The sequence below is a fragment of the Pipra filicauda genome, unplaced genomic scaffold (assembly GCF_003945595.2).
Source record: "Pipra filicauda isolate LSUMZ 115617 unplaced genomic scaffold, ASM394559v2 scaffold23_size5868930_pilon, whole genome shotgun sequence".
NCBI lineage: Eukaryota > Metazoa > Chordata > Aves > Passeriformes > Pipridae > Pipra > Pipra filicauda.
The window spans coordinates 3269217-3281030 of NW_024104354.1; the positions used below are offsets into that span (position 1 = coordinate 3269217).

The window sequence follows — 11814 nt, forward strand, 5'->3', positions numbered from 1 at the left end:
ATTTGTGAAACAGCAACTAGAAAAAACAAATTAATATAAAAAGGGATTCTTCCTCTTTCGTTCTAGTTGTCTTTAAACTAGTTTCTATGAAAAGTAAACTATGCTATATTTTACATCACTTGCGATTTTTAAAATTTATTATTGTATCTAAATGTATCTGTATGTACCTAAGGCATATTTCACTGAAGTGACAAAATCCTAGTTTCTCTGATTCAGTTAAGAGTTTCATCACTGAGCTTAGTGATGAAAAATTAAAAGACAATGTGGAGAAACATCTCCTTTGTTTCTGCTTATTTTAATTGGACAAAAATAGTCATATTTCCAACAAAAGGAACAATTGACTAAAATTCCAGTGGTATATAAATATTAACAAGATGTTGCTATAAACAGACACAAAAGAGTAGAGTGACAACCATTTACAGTTCTCATAAAACTTTTCAGAGCCTTTATACAGAAAAAGGTAGCATATTGCTTTATTTTTTGCCAGTCTGTTTTGCGTGAAAATCTCTGCTATATCATTACATCCCATTTGCAATGCTCCTCAGATGCCCAGTTTGGATTAGGCGGCCCTTCACCTCCCTGTCACACATTTTTACGTACTAAAACACAGAGAAAAAAGAACAACTATTTTCCTCAGCTAGAAAAAGAGATGAATAGAGGAAATGACTGAAGAAAAACATCCTTCTTTATCAGGTCTTCTGGACATAGAACTATTTTCAAAAAACATCAAGTGCTCTTCAAAATATTTGTCAGCAAAAGACCAAAATAAAAAAAATGTAATGATACAAACAGGTTCTGCTACTGCTGCAGATAAAAGACTTCAAGTAGCTCTGTACTACAGGTTATCCATCTTATTTGGCTAGCTGTGCAAAAAAGAGAAAATCTGAATTTTTAAGAAAAGGCATCCAGGCAAAATTATGAAGTTTAAAATCACTGATCCTTAAGAAAGTTTGGGAAGGAAAATGTAATTTAATTTATACTAAAAGACCAGTATAATGTGAGTATTTCAGTACTTAGTTCTGTCATCAGGTCACTTAAGACGCTTCTGGGGAGATTCACCTATCTGAAAAACAGCTACATATATACACCTGGTAGCGAATTATCTTATGTGGAAATGGTTAATGATGGAAGAGGGTAACAACATCTTGTTCTACAGTTAGACTGAAGCCCCAGCATGGACGTTGAGAACAGTGCTTATTCTCAGGCACTCCACAAATGGTGGACACTCAGGAGCTAGTAAAACTAGTGGAAAGAATAACAGCTGTGTAAAACACCTGTCCAGTAGTTTAATTCACTGACATTACCAGCATTTCACCTTTCCACATGATCAACAGTCCACTTAACCCACACAATCTCTGGGTAATTAGGTTCTTATGCATTATCCAGTAAAGAAGAAAAACAGAAACTTTTTCCTTACAGTACTTTTATTATAAAACTAAAGTACTAACTAACACTAAAGCACTAACTCAAGCATGGTCTGCAATTTCCATTTACTTCTAGTGGGTTTGGAGAGTGAACACAAGTCTGTGTTTTAAAATATATAAACTTTTCTAAGAAGATTTTTAACTTTTAAGCTATTCATTAGTATCTTTGGGTTACTCAAAGACAATCTCCAGTTAGCAGCACAGGAAGTAATACAGAGATTCTGCTGATAAATGGGCATTGACAATGGACCTCCCTAAGTCCTGACAGTAACGGATTTCTTCCCATGTTCATCATACTCCAGCATCAGAATTCTTAAAGTTTCAGAGAACAGAATGAAGTTTTCTTAAAGGCCTGGAACACCTTAAGGTGTTTAAACTGGCACAAGACACCTACATTTTCACAAGTTAATCATACTTTTACTCTGTAATGCTGCACATTAGAAAATGATTTGCAATTGCCCCTTTGTTCCAGTATCATGAGGTCAAACACAGATTAAAAGTAACTGATCTGTTTATAAAGCAAAATGGCACCAAATCAAATGAAGGCATCATCACTAGCTAGGACACAAAGTTCCTCTTCTGATACATTCTCTACCACTATCACAGACAAGATCGACAGGAATCTTCTGTTTAACAAAAAAAAAAAAAAAAAAAAAAAAGAAAAAGAAAAAGAAAACTATCATGACAACAACCTTTACATTTCATATTTTTTATATCATAACTTTGTCTGGTTTCAGTAATTTTAATGGAAGTTTTACTGATTTGCAGCATTTCAGATTTCTGGCTCCTAAAATATACTGAACGAAGCACAAGAAGCAGCAGTCGCCTTCAGCTGTTCCACTGATGTAATTTACTCTTTAACCAATTTTCACTTTTCATTTTCCCCTTCTGAGAGGTATGAGTCAAGAGAGAACATACAACCCATGAGACGTGGCTGAGGCGAGCACCTGCGCACAGCACAGGTATTTTTTTTTTTTTGTATGGCCAGCATTCAAGGAAGTGGAAGCAGAGCACATTGAAAGACAGCTTGGTCTAGAAAAGGTTCAGCAGTGCAGTTAAGGCAGTGAACAGTTTCACTGAAGTTACCAGGACCTATTGCCATGTGTAATGAACTTGCACCTTAGGTGATCATTAGGGATGGAAGTTGCAAACTTACCTGCTTAAGACTAAGCATACATTTCAGTCTTTGTCAGAGCAGAGCTTGCTTAGTCGATACTTCACAGAATTAGATTCAAACAGCCCACCTTTTATAATCTGATTACGGAACTTCCATAAAAATGAAGCTCTGTTCCAATGCCAGCAAGACTGTATTGGGCAAAACCATTTCTGTACATAGAATAAAATAATTATAGTATGTTGAACTCTTCCATTGGTAGTCCTTTTCCAACTTTCATTTGGATCACTGTTGCAAGCCAACAAAGGAGCAACAAATAAAACATGTTTCCATGCCAACAAAATATAAATTATATATGCTTTTATTTTCCATATTACTATTTAAGTACCACATATCTTTTTCCATGAGGGCGTTTTTCTGTTCTCAGGACAAAAATCTAATTGTAACTCGTGTTTTGAATTACTAAAAATTATCTTACAATTATCTTCTAACAAGTATTTAGCTAGAAGTACATTTCCTGGCAACACAAGAAGTACACTAAATTGTGCCAAACTTGAAAGACCCTTTGGCTTCATTATCAAGGAATTTAAGTTACGTTCAATAGAAATATAATTTTCTGGTTTAAATGTTGGGGTTTAGTTCCCCCCACTTTCTACAAAGCAGCACCAAAATAACTAAAAGAAAGAAAATGCGCTGTTTCTTCTTATCTGGACACTTGGTTTCCATCACATGGATTGGAAGCACCAAAGAAAAGCACAAAGAAAAAGAACAGAATAGTTGCTAGTGCACTGATCTAACATCAGGATAAGCCAGAAAAGACAAAATCTTTGCTGACAGAATTTTATTAACAATATAGTCCTCATGTCCTAAAAGCATTATGAACTGCAAATCCGCTACATCGCTAGAGGTTATTTTGTAGTTCATGTTATACAGAATGCTACATTAAAGGAATACTTTTGCCTGGATACTTTTGCCTTTGAACAGTAAAGCCCTTTTTATTTTTCATAACCACTACATTCAATAAGACTATTAAGTGCCAAGTAAATACAGCTACTGCAATTCCAGATCTGCAGAACAGCTGCACACGTATTGAATTCAAGCGCAAATCCTAACAATGGTTATGTTAATAGGATATGAGGAGTATCTGTCATGCACTCGAGCTGTTTGCAGTACTTTTGTTTCAAAGTCTGTCTCACTAGTAAGCTTATGTCTAGCCGGTGAGCGATTTATTTAGCAGTGAGTTATGTTCGCACGCAAGGGAATAGGGCAATCCCTTTTGTCGTCCCCATCTGTCTCTCACCCTTCCAGATAATCAGCACACCACCATTTTTCCCGCAAACAAAGGTTAAGGAAAGCCCAACTCGGGTGAAAATAAAGGCAAAGGGGCAACTCTCGCCAGCGCAGGAGCAGCGCGGGGGGCGCAGCCCGGGGGCAACCCCTCGGCGGGGTCGGGCCAGGCTCCCGACCGGCGGGGCAGGCGGTGGCAGCACCTAAAGTATTCCGGAGCCGAGCGCAGACAAAAGAGGGTGTGTAGCAGCTGCGCGGAGCTCGGCAGCCGCCGGCACGCCAGCCCACTCCGCTCGGGAGGCAGAAAGTCCATTCCCGGCAGGGAAAAAGCCACCCACCCGTGCCCGCTCTCTCCCTGCCCCTCACTGCCGAGGGTAGGGCGCGTCTCCTTGTCCCCCCCGGCAGGAACGGGCACGGCGCTGCCCCTCTGCCCCCGAGGAGGGGTCACGGCTGCGGGCGGGTTGAAGTTTGGGGGCGAAGGACAGACCCCCGCCACACGCACCCCACCTCACCCCGCCGCTTACCTGTGGGGAGCTGCGCGGTGCCCGCAGCCCTCCTGGCGCAGCGACGTGCGGGGCTGCGCCGCGCCCGCCAGACACGGGGCTCCTCCGGTGAGGTGACGGCTGGCTCAGGGAGTGACAGGGCGGCGGCTCCCCTCGCCCTTCCCCGGCACGGTGCTCGGCGAGAGGCGGAGGGGGGCAGGCATGGCGAGCAGGCAGGGAGCGGGGTTGGGGCGGTCACTGCCGGCCGGAGGAGAACGCCCGCCGATCGGGGGCTGCGCGCCCCCCCGCCGCCGCCACCGCACGACCAGCCGGAGGCGGCCACCCCCTGCTCGCCCCGCGGCGACGGGCGGGTGCCATAGCAGCGCTCCCCGGGAGCTGCGGGGGGGAACGGCCGCCAGGCAGCCGCCGAGGGGGGCGTGGGCGGGCGGCGGCTCCGCGGCGCAAAAGTTTCCCGGCTCCTCAGCGAGGTGCCCGGGAGCCGCTCGTCCCCGGTGCCGCCGTGGGGGAAATGTGGGGGGACGAACCCCCCTCCCGCAGCCGCCCCGCCGGCCAGACCGCTCCGCTCAGCGCCGCCGGGGCTCGGCCCCCGCCGCCTGCCCGCGGCAAAGTTCCACTCCGCAACCTCCGGGCTGCGGCCTCATCTCCATGGAAACGACCCCCCCCGTTTCCCGCTGCTCCCCACGGGACGCGGTGGAGGCGGGCGGAGCCCGGGGAAGCCCCCTCGCCAGCCGGGGCGATGCGGGGCGGCCGGGACGAGCCCGGCGGGCGCCGGGCAGGTCTAGCAGCAGACAGCGAGCGGGACGGCAGCCGGGGAAAGGGGCAGGCTGAGCCTCGGGGCGGGGACGCGGCTCCTTCTCTACCTCCCGCCTGCCGGGGAAGTTTCCCGCTCCCCCGGGGAGAGCGCGGTGAGCCGACTGGAGCTGCGCCCCGCTCCCGTCGGGACCAGCCGGCTGGAGAGCCTCCCCTCCCCACGCCGCTCTGTCGCCAGCCCCGCTGGAGCGGCGGGTTCGTAGCTCAGTCGGTTCCGTCCCGGCAAGCCGAGGGGCCGTGGCCGCGAGGGAGGAGTCACCGCCGGGGGCGGCCGGGGGGGCGGTGCAGGAGGGGTGTGGGTGTGCCGGTCGCGGGTGTGCCGGTCGCGGGTGTGCCGGTCGCGGGTGTGCCGGTCGCGGGTGTGCCGGTCGCGGGTGTGCTGGTCACGGTGCCTCGGATGCGGCGGGGCCCCGGTGTATGGGGCCGTGTGCCCGCCTTCCTTGCTCCCCTGTGAGAGCCGGACGGGAACTGCGGGAGCGCGGAGTGATTCACCGTGATGTGAGGTTTTTTACTTCAGGTGCAATTACATTTTATGATTCAGCTTTTCATTTTTTCCGCTTACTGTTGTTTAGTTTGGGTTTCTTGGGGTTTTTTTGGGGCCGCACGCCCACCTCTCGTGTCCAGCCAGGGACGGCAAAGTTCAATCTGTGGTGCTCGCACCTTCCAGTCAGACGGGGTAATCCAGCAGATGGGCTTGGAAGAGGGGCCGACTCCAGCCTGCATTGGAGCTCTCCACATTTGTAAATCAAACATCTTTTTTGGGAAAAATAAAAGCAACCCTGCACTTGGTTTGCGTTGGTAGCAGGTTTTATTTCATTTTTTAAAATGGATTGGACTGAAGTGTTGCCATTGCCTTTTATCTCACCATAATTCTACCTAATGCGTGTCCCCCAAAAAAAGAATGATATTGAACTTGGTATATCTAAATTTTTCTTGGGAAGTGCTTTCCTCAAGACAGGGAGGAGCTACCATCCATCCTGCAGTAGTACTTCAAATCCTAAGAAGATATAGTTTCTTTATGGTTGTACAGTGTGTTGTCAGTTCTCAGTGTATGCTTTATAATGATTATACTCCTGATGGCTCCAGTGGCTTCTGTATTAGATACATCCTCCATTATCACCTTATTCTAGCAAGGAGACCACATGCTAGCAATTCTGGACTAGCAAAGAGAAAGGTAACATTCCTCAGAAGTTTGAAACATTGCATTTCCAGCTGTTCAGTTTGTTTTGATTCAAGGAGTGAAGAATCACTTTCAAGTGATTTCGAACTGTTCATTCAGCTATTACTGGATCTGTAATTTGGTTTGTGTATGATGTAACATGTATTCCAGGTCAACTAGTGAGAGAACAGGTCTGCAGACAGATGTGTACTTCAAAGATGTCAAAATCTGTGAGACGCAGCTGTGTATCACAGAGGCAATGGATGAAAGGATTTATATATGCCCACTAAATCCCAAGTAGATGCAATGTCTCCACAAGTAGAAAATCAGAAATTTTCTTAAGAATTTATGGAAAGTGTTGCTGTGGAAGAGATATGGAAACTTCACTTGCCTGTCCTGTCAGTAGATGATGAGATGTGGACCAGGGGTGTGACATGAACCAGCACTGGTTTCACCGCTGCTCTTGTACTGTCTCTGGAAAGGCTGGGGCTTGTAAATCTACAAGGAAAAGTATTTGTTCAGTTCTTGCTCATGACCTCTGTTTCCTCTCAAACATTGGAGTAGGTAGAATGTCACCATACCTTTCTTCTTGTCGTGGTTTAACCCCAGTTGGTAAGTAAACACCACACAGCCACTTGCTTACTCTTCCCCTGGGGGATGTTGGAGAGAATCTGAAGAGTAAAAGTGAGAAAAGTCGTGGGTTGAAATGAAGACCATTTAACAGGTAAAGCAAAAGCCACATACTCAAGCAAAGCAAAACAGGGAATTCATTCACCCCTTTCCATGGGCAGGCAGGTGTTCAAGTATCTCCAGGAAAGCAGGGCTCCATCATGCCTAATAGTGACTTGGGAAGACAAATGCCATCACTCCAAACATCCCCCATTTCCTTCTTCCCCCCGTTCTATATGCTAAGGATGATACCATACGGTATGGAATGCCCCTGTGGTCAGTTGGGGTCAGCTATCGTGGCTGTGTTCCCTCCCAGCTCCTTGTGTACTCCCAGCCTCCTCACTGGTGGATTGGAGGGAGAAGCAGAAAAGGCCTTGACTCTTGTGCAAGTCTTGCTTAGCAGTAACTAAAACATTGCTGAATTATCAACACTGTTTCCAGCACAAATCCCAAACATAACTGCATACTAGCTGCTATGAAGAAACCATCCTCATAAATCATCAGATAATTTATATTCTCAAACAGCCCTCCCCTGAAAAAAATGGGCAGGTGACAGTAGGAATCAGTGTGGTTTTGGGGACAGAGTGAATAGGTTAGAGGACTAATTTCAGTAATGTTACTAGGTGAGAAGCATCTCTAGGATAGACCTCCTCTTGCATTTGCTGTATGTGCAAATCCACACTGACACTGAACCACAGGATTGTTGTTTTTACACGTGATCCATAAGATATATGTAGAAAAATACAATAATTAATTTAAATTTGGTCAACACTTTTTGTGGGAGATTGCTGTGGATTATAGTACAAGAGCTGCCTATCCTAGTGACAGACATTTTGGAGATGTGTCTTGCAACTAGATGGCATTTAGCTTTGCTACTTACCTGTGTTGCCTGGAGTCTTCTAAAACTCTATGGATGCATTTTAAAAGAGAGGTGTCTGCTCTTTTTCCTACTTCAAACAGTTTTATACTGACCTTAAGACCATTGATTTAAGGAATTTGTTCCCGATCTCCAGAAGAAAAGAAAGAAGAGAATAAGGCCCTGAGGCTTTTCAAGTCTGTCATCTGCACATCTCTGGAGAGTCAAACAATGTCAAGACCAATATTTCAGGCTTTAAATATCAACAATGATATTGCTAATGCTCAGAAAAAAACAAACGTTTTAATGCATTAATTATGAACGGTCGTTGCTTCTGAGGTTATAGCAAAAATCAGTAGTTTAGCTTCATGAGTGAGACTCTTCCATTCCTTAAAGACATGGAATACTTTTATTTGAAATTTGGGATGTTAGCAGTATTATACTAGTTTCCCTTCCAGCCTACACCTTTCAGTTCATAGCATGAAAAGTCTATGTAATAAGCAAGGCAGTGAGTGGATTAAACTTCAAGTGTATCTTCTTTAATTTTAATCCAATTAAAGAGAAAGCTGGCATTCATTTAGTTCTTGCCTTTGGACAGAATCTCTTTCTAAGATCCAGGCTCATTTCTACTTCAACTTTGGATAAAATTTGTGATGGTAACTATCCTATGTGATAATGAGGTAAATGTGAAATATCCTGAATTTGGAACACGAATGAAATTGAAGATTGAAAGAATCCCCATTAGAGGTGAAGAGCTGTAATAAAGTCTGAACCATTATAGTGAGAATAAATAACACTATAAGCTGTTTTTTTTGCCAAGACTTGCTTTGAATTGTACTGTGAATCTGTCATCTTAACATACCTTATTTCTCACATTATATTAAACTAAAAAAATTAGCCTATATCTGTTATCCCTTAATCAGAAATAACAGTTTAAGACAGAAAATAAATCTTCGATCTGTCATTTATTCATACTACTGATTTGTTCATATTAAATTTTTTTACAGTGTAATTGGTGAGAATCTATAAGCAGTGAATAAGGGTATCAAGTTCCTTGGTGATAATGCATTATTTGTTAGTCAAAAAGTAATAAACACATAACTGAAAAATATGTCTAGATCTCTGCCTTAATGACTGGTTTCTGCCTCAAAAAGTACAAAATCTGAGATCTTTAATCTGTACATGAGAAAATGCTTAAGCAACCAAAGACCTAAATAGTGTCTTAGTATTAAATCACAGGAGGTATAAGCTAGTAACCAAAATTTGGTCATAAACAATCTGAAAAATCCCAAGCAAGAAATGGAATTAATAGCGTAAATATTTCTGTCCTATAATTCTACAGCACACAAAATGGCCTTATATGCTTTGCTGTATTTTCCCTTGAACTGAGACAGTGGAAGTATTACTAGAGAGAAGTGATGCTACAAAGACTCTTGTTTCAACTTCTGACTCTATCACTGCCTCCTACTCTCTCTTCAAACAAAAGCCAAGTTTCCTCACCATCAGAGGTTTAGAAAAGGTGTCTTTACCTCTTTTTCTTATCCCATGCTATACTGACAAGTTGTCTGCTATCCCCTTATGCTAGTGTCTATGACCAAATGACAAGATGTTTAATAGGTAATTAGTTCTCTTTTTTTTTCAGGAATTCAACATAAATATGAGCAAAGCTACTTCACTGATGTCCTTCTAACACCATTGTGAAATTCATTTCTATATTGCCTAGAAAAATCTTGAAAAATGACTAGGCTGCTGCAATGGCAAAGCCACTGATTCTCAAGCTGACCAGTTCACTTCCTGGTACTTTTCTGTTACACACTGATTTTACTTGGCTGGAAGCCTTTCATGGCAGATAGCATCTCTCTGGTTTGCAGCTGTAAATCACTCAAAGAAATCAGTGAGATCCTGTTTAGCAGAATTATGGTGCAAATATTTGGTAACAGCAATGAAAACCAAGAAAACACAGGGCCAAGAAAATGTCAGAATCATACAAAAGAATCTTGGCATATGTCACTATTTATCTTAACAATAGTTACACAGCATGGAATACGATGTAATTTACCATTTATTGGCTTGAGCTTTACCTCCAACAGTTTCTGAAACTAGTGAGAATACAGACAGAAGTATCTGCTTCCAAATGGTTTGTGAGCTGTCAACAATACTTAAAATGCTGATTTAACTTCCTTTCATACTTTCCTACAGCCTAACTTTTTAAAAAGGAATAGATACTTAGCTCACTAAGTATGGTGAAAATGTGTATATATTAAAAATAAACCTTCAAATATCATGTGTTGGTAGTTTCCATAAATAGAAAGTCAAATTTTTCTCTCTGCCAGCATTGAGAGTATATATGGCTTTTTGTATGTAATAAAGATTTTGCTGGAATATCTATTCTCTTGTTAACAACCAAGGTATGAAACAAGTGTTTGAGTTGAGTAGGTTTTAATCTGTCTTGAAGGGTTTAAGAATTCAGGTTTTCTTAAATGTGTTCCACTGGCATAATAATTTATTTTGCCTTTATTGGAAATGTTCATCTAAAGAATGCGTTATTATGTATTATGAATAATATAGATATATTAGAATGTATAACATTGGTATCTAATAAAAACCAAAGAAATAGAACCATTACTTATTATGCACATGTAAATTAAGAGATTGAACAATACACTTAATAAAAAAAGTTAAATACCTATGAACTGGAACTTTTGTTTAGTATATAGGATAGTGTGGAAAAAAAATTTTCCTAAAAGGTGTTTCTTTCTTTTGAGTTTATTATTAAAGTCAGTGCAGTTTAAGAGCTTCAGCCTATGTCTGGGAGACTTTCTTGAGATGCCGTCTTTAAATAGCAGCACCATCTTGAAAGGAAGATGTAAAGTAGTATGTAGGTTTTATGTCCATTATAGCAGAAGCCCTCAATAAATAAAGTAGTAGTGAAATAATTTTTTTTTAATGAACAAATATGCAGAAAATACATCTTTTTTCAGGTTACTGAATTGTTTGCAGATGGTTTTTCTTCTCTGGATGTAAGGTTTCCTGATACTGCATCATGAATCAAAACTACAGCTCTTTTTGTTTGGGGTGTTTCAAGGCAGGTAGGTGGGATGCTGGGACCAGAGGTAGAGTATTTGCTTGTTTGCATAAGGATTTGTCTCTGCATTTTAAATGCCAGCAGTAGTTCCAGCAAAAGATAAGATGGCTTACCGAATTGCCATCTTTTCATCATATATTTCTAGGAAGATAACAAAAAGCAACATACCGTGCAACTTACTAGTTCCATAACAAGCTCCCCATGCAAGTGCTGTTGTGAGCAGCAGTCATACTATCTCTGGATAAAATTCCACAGGGGACTTACAGGAAATCAGAAGCAAGTGAAGCAGGACCATCTTTGAGGAAAGTATTGCTCTTCTGAATGAAAATCTAAATAATGGAGAAAATATAATTGCTTCACAACTTTGAATGGTGTCACTAAAGCATTTTATATGTCATGTAGTAATTATCTGTGATCATTTCAGTTGTGGTGATAGTGAATTCAGTCTTCATGCCTTCTCAAATTTTTCTGACTGTCATTGTGGGGGAAAAAACTATGAAGCACTAGGAAATGTGAATTAATGACTCATTTGAAAACGTATATCCCTATCAAAATGTATCATTAAGGGAATTATTCCTCTGTTGTGTATTTACATAGAAAAAAAGCCATATATATGGAATAAATTGCTTAAATAAATGTAAACATTTCAAGACATACTTAACTTTAAACATGAATAAACATGTTTAAACAACTGAAAAAGACATGCTGTTGGACAGTGTTCTCAGTGTCCTGCTAGACTGACTCAGTCATGACTTTTGGGTCTTTGTGCTATAAAAATAATAAGGTTGGAGTCTTAATTTTTATTAGAGTTCTACTAAAATATGACTATTAGATAAAAATTACTATTTTGTAATTTTCAGAGTTCAGTTTAGCTCAGCAGTGAGATCTTCAGATATTCTGCTTGTCC

At 42.0% G+C, this 11814-nt stretch overlaps 1 protein-coding gene across 2 annotated transcripts in view; it reads right to left on the reverse strand.

Annotated features, from left to right (window-relative positions):
• TMEM200A (transmembrane protein 200A) overlaps positions 1 to 5464 on the reverse strand; it is a 53403-nt gene extending 47939 nt beyond the window's left edge. For both annotated transcript variants that reach the window (XM_027752142.2, XM_039381764.1), the window contains exon 1: positions 4350 to 5464. The gene's annotated coding sequence lies outside the window, so the exon portion shown is untranslated. The remainder of the gene's footprint in view (positions 1 to 4349) is intronic.
• Positions 5465 to 11814: the final 6350 nt, after the last annotated feature.